We start from the raw sequence: 14,311 nt of genomic DNA on the forward strand, positions 1-14,311 counted from the left end.
ATACACTGCAGGAATAATAGACTGGACCCAGGCAGAGCTAGAGATGCTAGATCGTAAGACCAGGAAAATCATGACCATCAATCATGCTCTGCACCCCCACAGTGCTGTCGATAGGCTATACCTCTCTCGCAGCTCAGGTGGAAGAGGAATGCTGCAAGTCCATCAAACAGTAGAGGAGGAGAAAAGAGGTCTTGAAGAATATATCAAGGACAGTGAAGAAGATGCACTTAAAATGGTCAATGACGCAAAACTATTCAACACCAATGAAACAAAGCAGGCCAACAAGAAAGAACAAGTCAAGAACCGAGCAGAAAAGTGGAGAAATAAGCCCCTGCATGGTCAATATTTGCACAATATAAGTGGAAAATCAGACATCACCAAGACCTGGCAATGGCTTAAGAATGGCAACTTGAAGAAAGAAACAGAGGGTTTAATACTGGCTGCACAAGAACAGGCACTAAGAACAAATGCAATAAGAGCAAAAGTCGAAAAATCCACCACAAACAGCAAGTGCCACCTTTGTAAAGAAGCAAATGAAACAGTGGACCACCTGATCAGCTGTTGTAAGAAGATCGCACAGACTGACTACAAACAAAGGCATGACAAGGTAGCAGGGATGATACACTGGAACATCTGCAAAAAATACAAGCTGTAGCCAAGAATTGGTGGACCATAAAATGGAAAAAGTTGAAGAAAATGAAGATGTAAAAATATTATGGGACTTCCGACTACAAACAGAGAAAAATCTGCCACACAATACACCAGATATAACTGTAGTCGAGAAGAAAGAAAAATAAGTCAAAATAATTGACATAGCAATACCAGGGGATAGCAGAATAGAAGAAAAAGAAATAGAAAAAATCACAAAATACAAAGATCTACAAATTGAAATGGAAAGGCTGTGGCAGAAAAAGACCCAAATAATCCCAGTGGTAATTGGCACCCTGGGTGCAGTTCCAAAAGACCTTGAAGAGCACCTCAACACCATAGGGGCCACAGAAATCACCATCAGCCAATTACAAAAAGCAGCTTTACTGGGAACAGCCTATATTTTGCGACGATATCTGTAATAACCAACAGTATTGATGATAAAATTCTGGCATCCCAGGTCCTTGGGAAGGACTGGATGTCTGGATAAAACAAACCAGTCAATAACACCTGTCTGACTGTGTAAACAAGAAATAATAATAATAATTTGTAAAGAAGCACATGAAACAGTGGACCACCTAATCAGCTGTTGTAAAAAGATCGCACTGACTGACTACAAACAAAGGCATGACAAGGTAGCAGGGATGATACACTGGAACATCTGCAAAAAATACAAGCTACCTGTAGACAAAAATTGGTGGGACCATAAAATTGAAAAAGTTGAAGAAAATGAAGATGTAAAAATATTATGGGACTTCCGACTACAAACAGACAAACATCTGCCAAACAATACACCAGATATAATTGTAGTCGAGAAGAAAGAAAAACAAGTCAAAATAATCGACATAGCAATACCAGGGGATAGCAGAATAGAAGAAAAAGAAATAGAAAAAAATAACAAAATACAAAGATCTACAAATTGAAATGGAAAGGCTGTGGCAGAAAAAGACCCAAATAATCCCAGTGGTAATTGGCGCCCTGGGTGCAGTTCCAAAAGACCTTGAAGAGCACCTCAGCACCATAGGGGTCACAGAAATCACCATCAGCCAATTACAAAAAGCAGCTTTACTGGGAACAGCCTATATTCTGCAACGATATCGATAACAATTGACAATAAAATTCAGCCATCCCAGGTCCTTGGGAAGGACTCAATGTCTGGATAAAACAAACCAGTCAATAACACCTGTCTGACTGTGTAAACAAGAAGAAGAAGAAGAAAAAGAAGAAGAAGAAGAAGTAGTAGTAGTAGTAGTAGTAGTAGTAGTAGTAGTAGTAGTAGTAGTAGTAGTAGTTGTTGTTGTTCCATCCCTGGCTTCTCCAAGATAGGGCTGAGAGAGATTCCTGCCTGCAACCTTGGAGAAGCTGCTGCCAGTCTGTGCAGACAATACTGAGCTAGATAGACTAATTGCCCGACTCAGTATATGGCAGCTTTCTACAGTCCTATGTTACTCCCTAGTTAGCATGTGCAGGACTGCAACCTCAGAAGCCTGGGCAAATCAAAAAGGTCTTCGCCAGAAAGAGAGAGTCTGTACCAGGCGAGCATTCCCAGGGTGAGAATTCCAAAGAAAGTCTACTCATTACCTGCCTTGCTTCAGATGAGGAAGGGGACCTATACAGGGGCCTACGTGGAGGATCGTCATACCGAAGTCAAGTGGTGTGTGTGAGCGAGTGGTTCTTGGGATATCCTGCTTCCAAGCAATTTCAGCAATTAGCAAATCAGTGCTCACATTGTCAAAAACGATCATATATTTAAAGCCAAAGGATTTTTATTGTAGGACTTGCTATTGCATAGAGATGAAGAATGAGGCTCAGCAACATATCCTCTTAAACATTTCAAAAGGTCAAATACTCCCTTGCATAGCTCGTCTCCTCACATAGGTTCTTTAAAAAATCCATTTTGTTTTATCAGGAAATCTGGGGGAAAATATGCTGTTTTTATAGCACAACACAGTTGGCAATCCTTCACTTTAGCAAAGTGTGGGTTGGAACATGCCTGCTTAACGATTAATGATGCTCATTAAAAAATGAAGTTCTGGTAAAATTCATTAATGCTTGGCTTGAATCTTGCTAACAGTTACGCAACATTAAGAGCAAGGCAATTACAGATCTTGGCTGCAACTCATTGGGAGATAAAGGGGGGGCGGAAATACCACCTTTTCCTGGGTAACTTGAGCATATGACACACTGGCTGCCTTGAAAGGAACTGTAAGAAGGAGGTGGCAGAACAGAAGCTGTGCTGCTGTTCTGCTGCCCCCTGGGAGCAGTTGCTGGAGGTTACCCTAGTAAAGCGAACTGGATCATTCTCCATTTCACACCTCCATGGCTTAAGCTATTCATGCACAGTGCCCGGCATTGGACATTGTATTTCAGGGTATTTTGCATCTTTTCTTCACCCCATTCCATAAATTGGGTGCAGGGAGAAAGAGCTGTTCAAAACGGGAAATATGCCCCAAGTGTAAACTACATATGAAGTTTCATTGTGAGATTACAAACTTCAAGTCCAATACTGATATACCTGTAGCCTGGATTTTTTTTTTTTTTAACCCATTTATTTCTCTAGATCCCTTGAAAACACATGGAGGGGTTCAGGTGGTATTTTGAACTTGAAACGTAGAATAGGGTCCTGAATGGACATTGCAATAACTCCATCTTCAAGGGAGACATCACATGAGAATGTACGCTGCACTTCCCTTCTTTCTTTGAAAATAGGGTGTAACGTTCAGCAGGTGTTCAAACTTGGAACAAAGAATTCGCTCCCCCAGTTTCACTCTATTTCAGTGTTTAATAGAGCTAGTGCATTTCAGGCAAAAACACCAAAGAATGCCAGACAAGTTAAAACAAAAGCTTCAGGCCTCATCTGTGCATATTGGTCCAAACCCCCCGCCCCCCCCCCACACACCCACACCCACACCCACACCCACACACTAACTTCACATATACCCTGGTGGGGTCTGAGTTGTCAGTGGCTGACCAGGAGAGGGATCTTGAGGTCATAGGGGACAGTTCGTTGAAAGTGTCGACTCAATGTGCAGCAGCTGTGAAAAAGGCCAATTCCATGCTAGGGATCATTAGAAAGGGAGTTGAAAATAAAACTGCTATTATTATAATGCTCTTATACAAAACTATGGTGCGGCTACACTTGGAGTACTGCGTACAATTCTGGTCACCACATCTAAAAAAGGACATTGTAGAACTGGAAAAGACGCACAAGGGGACAACCAAGATGATCAGGGGCCTGGAGCACCTTCTTTACAAGGCAAGGCTACAACACTTGAGGCTTTTTAGTTTAGCAAAAAGACAACAGAGGGGTGACATGATAAAGGTCTATAAAATCATGCATGGTGTGGAGAAAGTTGATAGAGAGAAATTTTTCTCCCTCTTGCATAATATTAGAATGAGGGGTTATCGCATGAAACTGACATTTAGGACCGACAAAAGGAAGTACTTTTTCACACAACATTAATCAGCCTATGGAATTCTCTGCCACAAGATGTGGTGAAAGCCAACGGCCTAGATGGCTTTAAGAGGGGTTTAGATAAATTAATTGGGAAAACAGATCTTTCAAAGGCTACTAGTCTTGAGGGCTATAGGCCATCGCCAGCCTCAGAGGCAAGATGCCACTAAATACCAGTTGCAGGGGAGTAGCTAGGGGTGTAGTTGCAAATTCAGAAGTTCAGGTGCTCTTCATGACCACAACTCTTGCCTGTGGGCTTCCTAGAAACATCTGGTGGGGCACTCACTGTGTGAAGCAGGATGCTGGACTAGATGGGCCTTGGGCCTGATCCAGTAGGGCTGTTCTTATATTCTTATGTTCTTAATAAGTAGTAGAATCCCGAGGTGAGAGGGTCAACTGTACCACTTCATACTGCAGTGGGGTGTTTTCTTTTTAATCCCCACATAAAAACTTCCCTGAAAGTAAAATTGAAAACAAAAACAAAAACCCATCCTAGCACTGAATGCAGTAGGCTCCCCCGCCCCCCGCCGCCCACCAACCCACTCTTTAATTTTTAAAGATTGTGAGCCCTCTTAGGAAAAGAACAATTAAACACTTAGTTTTAAAGAAAACACCAGGGGGGGAATCAAATCAGTTGTGTTTATTTCTAGTGGATGTTCCCAAAAATGTGGTTCCTCCACCTGTAAAACAGTAGTACAATTAATACATAGATTAAGTTTTGCTTCACTAGGGCAAAGTTTAAGAAGAGTGTGGAAGGCACTGCTCCAGATGTAGCATATTGACCTGAGTTACAGGTGAAACTCGGAAAATTAGAGTATCGTGCAAAAGTCCATTAATTTCAGTAATGCAAATTAAAAGGTGAAACTAATATATGAGACAGACGCATTACATGCAAAGCGAGATAAGTTAAGCCTTAATTTGTTATAATTGTGATGAGCATGGCGTACAGCTCATGAAAACCCCAAATCCACAATCTCAGAAAATTAGAATATTACATGGAACCAAGAAGACAAGGATTGTAGAATAGAACAATATCGGACCTCTGAAAAGTATAAACATGCATATGTATTCAGTACTTGGTTTGGGCCCCTTTTGCAGCAATTACTGCCTCCATGCGGCGTGGCATGGATGCTATCAGCCTGTGGCACTGATGAGGTGTTATGAAAGACCAGGATGCTTCATTAGCGGCCTTCAGCAATTCTGCATTGTTTGGTCTCATGTCTCTCATCCTTCTCTTGGCAATGCCCCATAGATTCTCTATGGGGTCAGGTCAGGCGAGTTTGCTGGCCAGTCAAGCACAGTACACTTTATACTTTTCAGAGGTCCGATATTGTTCTATTCTTCAATCTTTGTCTTATTGGTTCCATGTAATATTCTAATTTTCTGAGATTGTGGATTTGGGGTTTTCATGAGCTGTACGCCATGATCATCATAATGATAACAAATTAAGGCTTGACTTATCTTGCTTTGCATGTAATGCGTCTGTCTCATCTATCAGTTTCACCTTTTAATTTGCATTACTGAAATTAATGGACTTTTGCACAATATTCTAATTTTACGAGTTTCACCTGTATGTTGCTCTCTCTCTTGTTGAATGCTGTTTCTTACTTTTTGTTTCTCGTAAGTTTCCATTCTAGTCATGGGAAGACATCTTGAAATATTGGGGGAAGTCCCTTCTTCTGGAGCTGTTGGTCAGCTCTCTCTACAAACCTCTGAGCCTAAACCTAAATGACACAGAGTCCTGGCCGGACTCTGAGTTAGTTTGTGTAAGTATATAGATTGGTTGCTATTTTGATTAATATCATGAAAAGGCTCCTCCTCCCTATCTGCATATGGAATCCCCACTGCCCAATCAGGTCCTTCAGCGGAGGTGTGGCTTGCCACATCCCCATGCACCCCCCAGGTCCATCTACAGGAATTAATAATATAGATAGATTGTAATAGGAAGTATTCTTTGCCTTGCTAAAATTTTGTGTATTCTGTTGAGTGCAAGGTCACTTAAGCCACCAAGCTTAAACAGGTGAGGTGGTTTGGAGACACTATGTCTGTCTGTAGCCAATAAAACATAAGTATGTTTATATTATTTGACTGTCTCCTTGGATCTCTAACTGAGAACTAGCACAGTGTAGTGGTTAGAGTGTTGGACTAGGACCAGGAAGACCCAAGTTCGAATACCCATTCAACCATGAAACTCACTGGGTGACTCTGGGCCAGTCATGTAGCTCTCAGCCTAACCTACCTCACAAGGTTGTTGTGAGGATAAAAATAACCATGTAGTCTGAGCTTCTCGGAGGAAGAGTGGGATATAAGTGTAAAAATAAATAAATAGATAGATAGATAGATAACCAGTTATACCCAATTTATCTGTGAAAAGGTCTCAGTTTGGGTTTTTTATTTAATGCTCTAGGAGTGAAAGGATCTTCCCTAGTTAAAAGAGAAGAGAAATCCCAAGTATTCTCCCAATTTGAGCATACAAATTGGTCAAGAGTACACACAAGTGCAACAGAAAGACTGGAGGCAGGGCATTGAAATTATACCGCCAACCTTAGGGAGCTTCTTCATCCTCCAAGTTATTTTCTAATAAGACAGAAAAGCTTAGTCAAAACCAATGTGTGTACATACACATACACATAGTCTTATTAGTAAACAAGGAGAGTAAAACTAGTACAGTGTGGTTAAAAATGGCCAATATCAAAGAACAGGTCAAGAGAAGGTTGGTAGAAACAGAGGCTATGACCTTTATTCAGACTGCATTGAACCCATAAATAAAGGCTGTTGCGCAAAGTCACCAGCAGGGGAAGCAATCTTGTGAAAACTTCACAACAGGAAAATACAGCGGGGGTTTTTGTTTTTGTTTTGTGCTGCACATGCAGCGATATAGGACTGTAACACAGCAATAAAATCTGAAAAGCAGCACTGGAAATGTGAATGGCACCTTGCTGACAGCACAGGGACTGTGATGTCAAAACACAGATAGTTTAAAAGCACACTTAATGGACACATAGTGACACTGTTCTAGTGTCCAGTCTGGAATGCACTTAGGAGATTTGGTGCAGGGTGTTATCAGTATGCTGATGACACTCGAATCTTTCTCCATCTCTACATCATCAAAAGGCATAATCTCCCTAAACACGTGCCTGGAGACAGTGATGGGTTGGATGAGGGATAACAAACAGACTGGATCCAAATAAGATGGAGATACTTGTGTGGGGTCAGAAATCAGAAGACAATTTTGATGTGCTGGTTCTGGATGGGCTCACACTTCCCCAGAAGGAACAGGTACAGTCTGGGAGTGCCTTTGGATCCAAAGCTCTCTCTGGTGTCTCAGGTTGAGGCAGTGGCCAAAGGTGCTTTCTATCAGCTTCAGCCAATACACCAGCTGCTTCCATTTCTTGGGATAAACAACCTCAGAAAAGTGGTACATATGCTGGTAACCTTCAGACTACTGCAATGTGCTCTATGTGGGGCTGCTTTTGTACATAGTCTGGAAACTGCAGTTGGTAGAGAATGCGGCAGCCAGGTTGGCCTCTGGGTCATCTTGTCACGACCATATTACTCCTATATTAAAAGAACTACACTAGCTGCCACTATGTTTCTGGGCAAGGTGCTGGTTATAACCTATATAGACCTAAACAGCTTAGGCCCAGGGTATTTAAGAGAATGAGGCTCTTCTCACGATCAAGTGAGAAGAGCCAAATCGGGTTTGTGGGGAGAGTGGACTAAGCCCACTCTCCCCACAGACTATTGGTAAGCCCTCCCTGGGCAGCTGCAGTGGCCGCCCACACGACTGCCAACTTCCTCATGGAGCCAGCAGTGATTTGGGAGTTTGGGGGCCATGCAGCCCCCAAAAGTTCCAGCAAGCCCTGCATGAGCACGCAAGGCATGTTGGAGAGACCCCCAAGCTGGGAGACTGTTTTTTAGCCTCCCGATTGGGGGTCTACTCATGAGTTGCCACAGCACGGAGCCACGCCACAGCAAAACATAATTTTAGAATAGCCTCTATGTCTTCTTCACTATGAGCCTCGTCACCCATTGAAATCATCCAGAGAGATTTGTATGCAGTTGCCACCAGCTCATCTTGTGGCTACACAGGGAAGAGCCTTCCCTGTTGTTGCCCCGGGACTCTGGAATGCACTCCCTGCTGAAATAAGATCCTCCCCAACTCGTTAACAATTTTTAAAAAGTCTTTAGAGACACATTTATTCACACAAGCCTTTTAACTAGGTCTGTGGTTTAAAATTGTTTTATACTTTTAATTTATGTTGCTGTACACCACCTAGAGATGGAAGCTTGGGGTGGTATGCAAATATGATAACTTAAGAGTACCGCAAAACTCTCGTTGCTCTCACTACTTGTGTTTAAAAACTAAAGATTGGAAAGGTTTTCTTAAACTCTAGGTGTCAAGTACCTATAGCCTGCCTATAGCTTAAGACAGATACTCACTGTTTGAGCAGACTCACTAGGCTTAGTAGGAAAGGCCTAAAGCAACTAGAATAAAGTTGTTCCAGTACTCAGCATTCTTCGTTGTAAGGCCAGTGGTGACCCCCATCAACCTTAAGTGCAGCTCTGTAATTATTGGACCTGTGCAACACTTTGGCTGAAGCTGAATATTCTGCACAGACCTCCGGAACTACTTGGGAGATGACCATCCACACCTTGCAGAGGTACACTTTGCTCAGTGCCAGTGGGATTCCTTAAGTCACAGGTAGCCCTCTTGAGCCAAATATCGTGCAGGGACTCAAGGCTAAATGACTCTCACATCGAAGATTTCTGCCAAAGTGGCTCCTACTCAAAAAATAGTGGAAATCACCACTATCAACACAAGATTGCTTGGGTCAAAGGTGTCCCATCTTCTCATTGCTGTTTTCCAGAGCAGCTCCACAGAAACTTGTGATCAGTGGTACCTGTACACTAATCACTCTGCCTTGCATTCAAGTCTTCCTCAGCTCTTCAGTCTAATCTTCCTTCAGTAGAACTTGCCCTGATATCAAATATCCTTGAACATCAACCTCCCATTTCAGCTGTAGATCTAGATAAACTCGCTTTGTTTTTAGTGTTAAGATATGGGTCGGCTCCTGATCCATCTATTTTTTATGAAGACCATAAACTACTGAACCACCACTCAAAACATGTAAAGGTCCTAAGCCAGTGCTTCAAGAGGATTTGGCTGCTCATTTCTTGAAGGACTTGTGCGTCCAGTGAAATTGTCTTCATGGATCTTTTAACTGGGTAATTACGGCCACAGATGTTATGAGAAACCAAGTATGTTTGCAATGCCCCCTTCACTGTCCTGGACACAAGAGCTTTGCTTTATGGTCAAGCTTGCAAGAGCTTGCCAATACTTCTATAATAAGAGGTAACTAAAGATGTCAATTTTTTCCATACAGGAATCACTATCGTAGCAAGGAAGCTTTATCGCCCAGAAGCTTGAGTGGGTAGAATAAGAAGTTAAGTGCTAGCCTTGAAAATGTTTCCAAGTGACTTACCAAACTTCTGAGAATTGATGTTTCAGGGAAACCTTTTATGAGAAAGGCATGCCATGTTTTCTTAATACATGTAAAGCAAAATCATCTGAATACATGCTACTACTGCAGTTAGAAACCAGCTTTATTGTTACAACCAATTTTGAATTATTTACATAATATAAATCTCTTTGCAAGATACATTCCTTCATTGAAATCAATGGTAAAAGGCCTTGTTACATAGCTTCAACAATGCTTAGCTTAAAAAGAAATACATTTCACTCCAGTACAAGTCAAATTAACAGAATGCACACGTTTAATTCCATTCATAACATACAGATGAGGTTACTTTTTCTTTTCCTTAGAGAGGCAAAACCATTTTATTCACAGGACAAGAGTAGACTCAACAGACAGATGTAAAGATTTAATGGGACAATAGGAAGTCATGGAAAGTATTCCTGGTGTGCTGTTGTCAGAGAGCTGGACAGTACAGTAGGCTTCAAGGTAGAATCAAGAACACCCCTACATAGAAAGTTTCAATTACCTGAGGTATCAGAATAAGTTTCAGTGCTGAGACTATTTGCAACAATTAAGCATGAAGCAGCCTTACAGAACTGTGGTTAAGAATGGACAGGTGCAGACAAAGGGCATGTCAGAAAGCACGAAGGACCATTTTATACCTACACCCTACAGGTCTGAGCAATAGCACTGAACTGCAGCCTATGACTGGTGGTTTTTTCCTGATACTCATTTTCCCAGTTGAGATGTTGCATCTAACAGTGCTTTGCCTTGTCCTCAGCTTTTCCCCTGTACTTTATACTGTAGGAATCACCTTGACTATTGTTTATAGTTTCTACAGCACTTTTAGTGTATAGTGCTTTACATCCAGTTTAAGTGCTTGCTTTTATTATTTTTCATCTTCACAGCTAACCAGTGAATTAATATTGCCATCCTTCAGATGAAGAGCAGCACCTAAAAAACCAAATAGCTTGTCCAAAACCATCCAGGATCCTGAATCTAGAGCCTATTGATTGGCTTCCAAGAGGCTGTCAAAATGGCAGACTTCCACACAAATGCTTAGAACTCCCCACCACCACCCTAAAATCCTCATGCTATGCAAATATTTATTCATCCTCTAAAGACACCGTGGGAGATCCATAAACTCTATCGCTACAAAAGTGAAGAGTTGTGCAGCAATTATCCAACAGCCAATGTCAACATGAAGGACTAGATTAGGAGTGTTACAGACTACCTCCACAGTGTTGTACCCAACTCTATGTTTATGCAAAGCAGAGGAGGAGTATCTCAAACCAAAAGATAGCATTACTCATCAACAGTCACACAACAGTCCTGAACATATCTGATATAATTGCAGAGTATTTTGCTAATTTGTCACTATGCTAGCATATATTAAACCATTTAGTAAAATCAGTTTGAAAAACAAAATGCAGTATCAGCTTTTTCTGTCATTGGCATGTGTGGATAATTTTCATATTTACTTCAACATCTGAGAGGTCTGCATGCCAAAGATTTACTTGGTTTGTGTGCCATCAGGATGTGTGTGGCTGTACCAACTGAGATACTTCCTCTGTGGGTAACTGAAAGCAGCTATGCGCCACATGAACAGGGCAACTATTTCCTCATAATCTTCTCAATGCCAAGTAGTTTAGACAAATGGATACCAAAGAGGGGTCTGAAAGTACATGGAAATATGGACTCCTGTTCCATTACAGACAGTTATAAGCTATTCAGAAGGATTGGACTGGAGATTTACTGTTCAGGCCAAGCAAGATGTACATGTAGAACTCAGGCACCATTAATACCTTTCAGAGTTTGAACTGGATAGATTCAGTGGAGTGGAACACAAGTTTCTTAAAATGCATACTAGGATCAAAAAATCTAGGTTCCAACTGGAATAAAGGTTTTACCAAAGAAACAGTTCACTTTAGAGAGATTCAAGATTTTATAAATTCGGCTGCAGAAATTAGTAAGAAAGGTTAGCCACAACTGCATGCAACTGCCCTAGACATCAGTCTTCAAGGACTGCCCAACTAAAGCTCTTCATCCATGTGCAAAACAATTTTTTTTTAAAAAAAGAAAGTCAATGTAACACAGTGGGTACAAATCCAGATTTTACAATTTTTTAGCTAACTTCCAACAGGCCTCAATACAATCTGGTGTTAACTCATGTTATCGCATTATTTCATCTCATTTGGTTCCAGTACTTGACTACGTTTTACTGCAAGTACATATCATAGTAACTTAAACTGGTCTATGTATATTGTTACATCTTCTTGTCACATTCGTCCTAACACACCTTTGATATTCCTGCTATTTACTTCACAGAGCCAATGATGTCAGGAAAGGTATCTGCACAAGCTCTCTCTTCAGCACAAGCCACCTATTCATATCCTAACCAAACACATTTTTAGAAATTAAGTTGGCCTCAGAGTGGAACTTCATTATTTATCTTAAATGAGAAAGTACTTTTTTCTCTAATTAGCCAATCTGCTCCCTACAGGAATAGTGAGCACTGTTACTTAAAGCTGATTATTGTATTAAAGTACTCATTTTCAGAATGATTACATCCTCTGAAATAGATGTGCTAACATGAATGCAGACACTACAGGCACAATGAAAAAATGTCTTATGAAAGCTAATGTGTACCTTTAGATACTATATCCTATTGTTCCCAGATGCAGTTCCCCTTTGAATGTAGTCAATTTAACAACAAAAGAAAGAGGTCAGCATAATCAAGAATTGAATTTTTCTTTACATCAAATTTCTACAAAAGGAGAGTACAATGAAATACATAAGTTCATAAATGCAAGTACCATACAATTCACACTAATTTACAAATGGTTATTTACACTATTGTATATACAAAATCAGACCCAGTTACCATGAATTAGTTAGCTAAGCCTTCTGAAAAATTCAGATTGAGAACTCGAGACCAGAATTCAAAAGAATACCAAAAAGAACATACCAACACTGTTACCTAGGATACCTGATATCTAGATCAATCAGGCATGGTGATTAATCTGGTCTGATTGCCAAAGTGAGTTGAGGAAAAAAGTTACAATTTTACTTATTGAAAGCGACTAGGACTCTATGGTCTGTATGCTGATGTTACAAGGGATGAATGCCACTGCCGATGACCGTTTATAATCAACTTGCTAATAACCAGTATGAGCACTACAGTCTTATTGATAATGGCATTTAGTATGAAAGTAAAGGCAACAGAACAGCTTGTTGGCAAGTCAAAGCCCGAACTCAAGGTTGTTTGGGGGGGAGGGTTTCCTCTTCCAAGTACCTGGAAGTACCTAAACTTAACCAGTTTTGATTAAGGGCATGACTGCCTCAACAGAAACTGGCCATTGTTTAGAACACAACAAAATGCAACAAAACATTGAGTTGGATGCACACGCTAGCCCTCAACAGCTACTGTGTACCCTTTCTGAAGACTTATAAGCAAGAATAGTTATGTTGTGTGCTTTGACAGGAGTGTAAAAGCTCTCTGCTCTGAAATATTTTCGAGAAGGTTTGCAATATTTAGCAAAACAAAGTTAAAAAGCAACCACTGGGAAACTAAGCCAGTAGCGTTTCGTCTGGAGAACTCACATTTTATTTTCATTATCATTAAAAACGTTCAGATTAACATTTTTAATGACAATATTTGCAAAGGCTGGCATCCAGTGAGCATGTAGATAACCTGGGTCTTCTCTCTCAAGCAAGATGCAAGCACTGAGCTGTCTAGCAGCACACAAAACTAGCTCTGGGAGAAGCACACTGGAGATACCATCCTTCCTTGTATAACTAGTCACAGAAAGAGTTTTATATGATTAGTAAGATAGTTGCCATCGACAAGTACTGTATTCCTTAAAATAAGAAATAGCTCTAATATTTTGATGTGAAAGTTTTTGATAAGCCTTTACAGGTATAGTAATATTTTCAAACTAACATTTTAACAAGGAATTCAGTATTTTTAACAAAGCTACATTAAGGATTTCCCCAAATTTAGACTTTATAGTTCAATTCTATAAATCAGTCTTTCTAATATCCCAAACCATCTCACTGAATAAGTTTTAGGAAAAAGTAGTATTCAGGACTATATAATGCAGAATGCAAATCAGACCTTGATAAAGGAATTCACATTTTCCCAGGAGAGATCTATTCAATGTTTTGACATTTTCTAGAGCTCTAGCAACATCCTTGACCTGATAAATTACATTTTCCCTCTAACTAGTTGGCTCAACACTGAACATCAAGCTGAGCTGCCCAATTTAAGAAATTATAAGTGCGAAAAATGCTTCTTAAAAGCATAGCTAACTATAGTCCATTAGAAGTGAAGTTTTAAAAGAGTGGCTTGGTTTGAAGATTGCTGCGTACTTTCTAATGGTTAGTTCCACTGCCTAATGGAGCTACTCCAGAGCAGGGCGTTTGAAGAGTGTGGCTTTAGCAATGGAAGATTAAACATACCTCAAAATATGTGCAGCCATAAAATTGCTTTTGTCCATAGACAGAAGGCTATTCAGTAGTCTTTGGGGGAATTTATCCATTCATGTTAATTGGTGTATGCATATTAAAAACAAGCCAGGCATACTTTTTAGCCAATGTTTATTCTACAGAGTACTATAAAATAATTCTGAATAAATATCCTTGCCAAGTAGGTGCAACAGGCTCCCATAATATATTTACTTAAGGTATATTTGGGTTTACAGATACTGTGTATGAACACAGACTTTGT

The sequence above is a fragment of the Hemicordylus capensis genome, chromosome 5 (genome assembly GCF_027244095.1).
Source record: "Hemicordylus capensis ecotype Gifberg chromosome 5, rHemCap1.1.pri, whole genome shotgun sequence".
NCBI lineage: Eukaryota > Metazoa > Chordata > Lepidosauria > Squamata > Cordylidae > Hemicordylus > Hemicordylus capensis.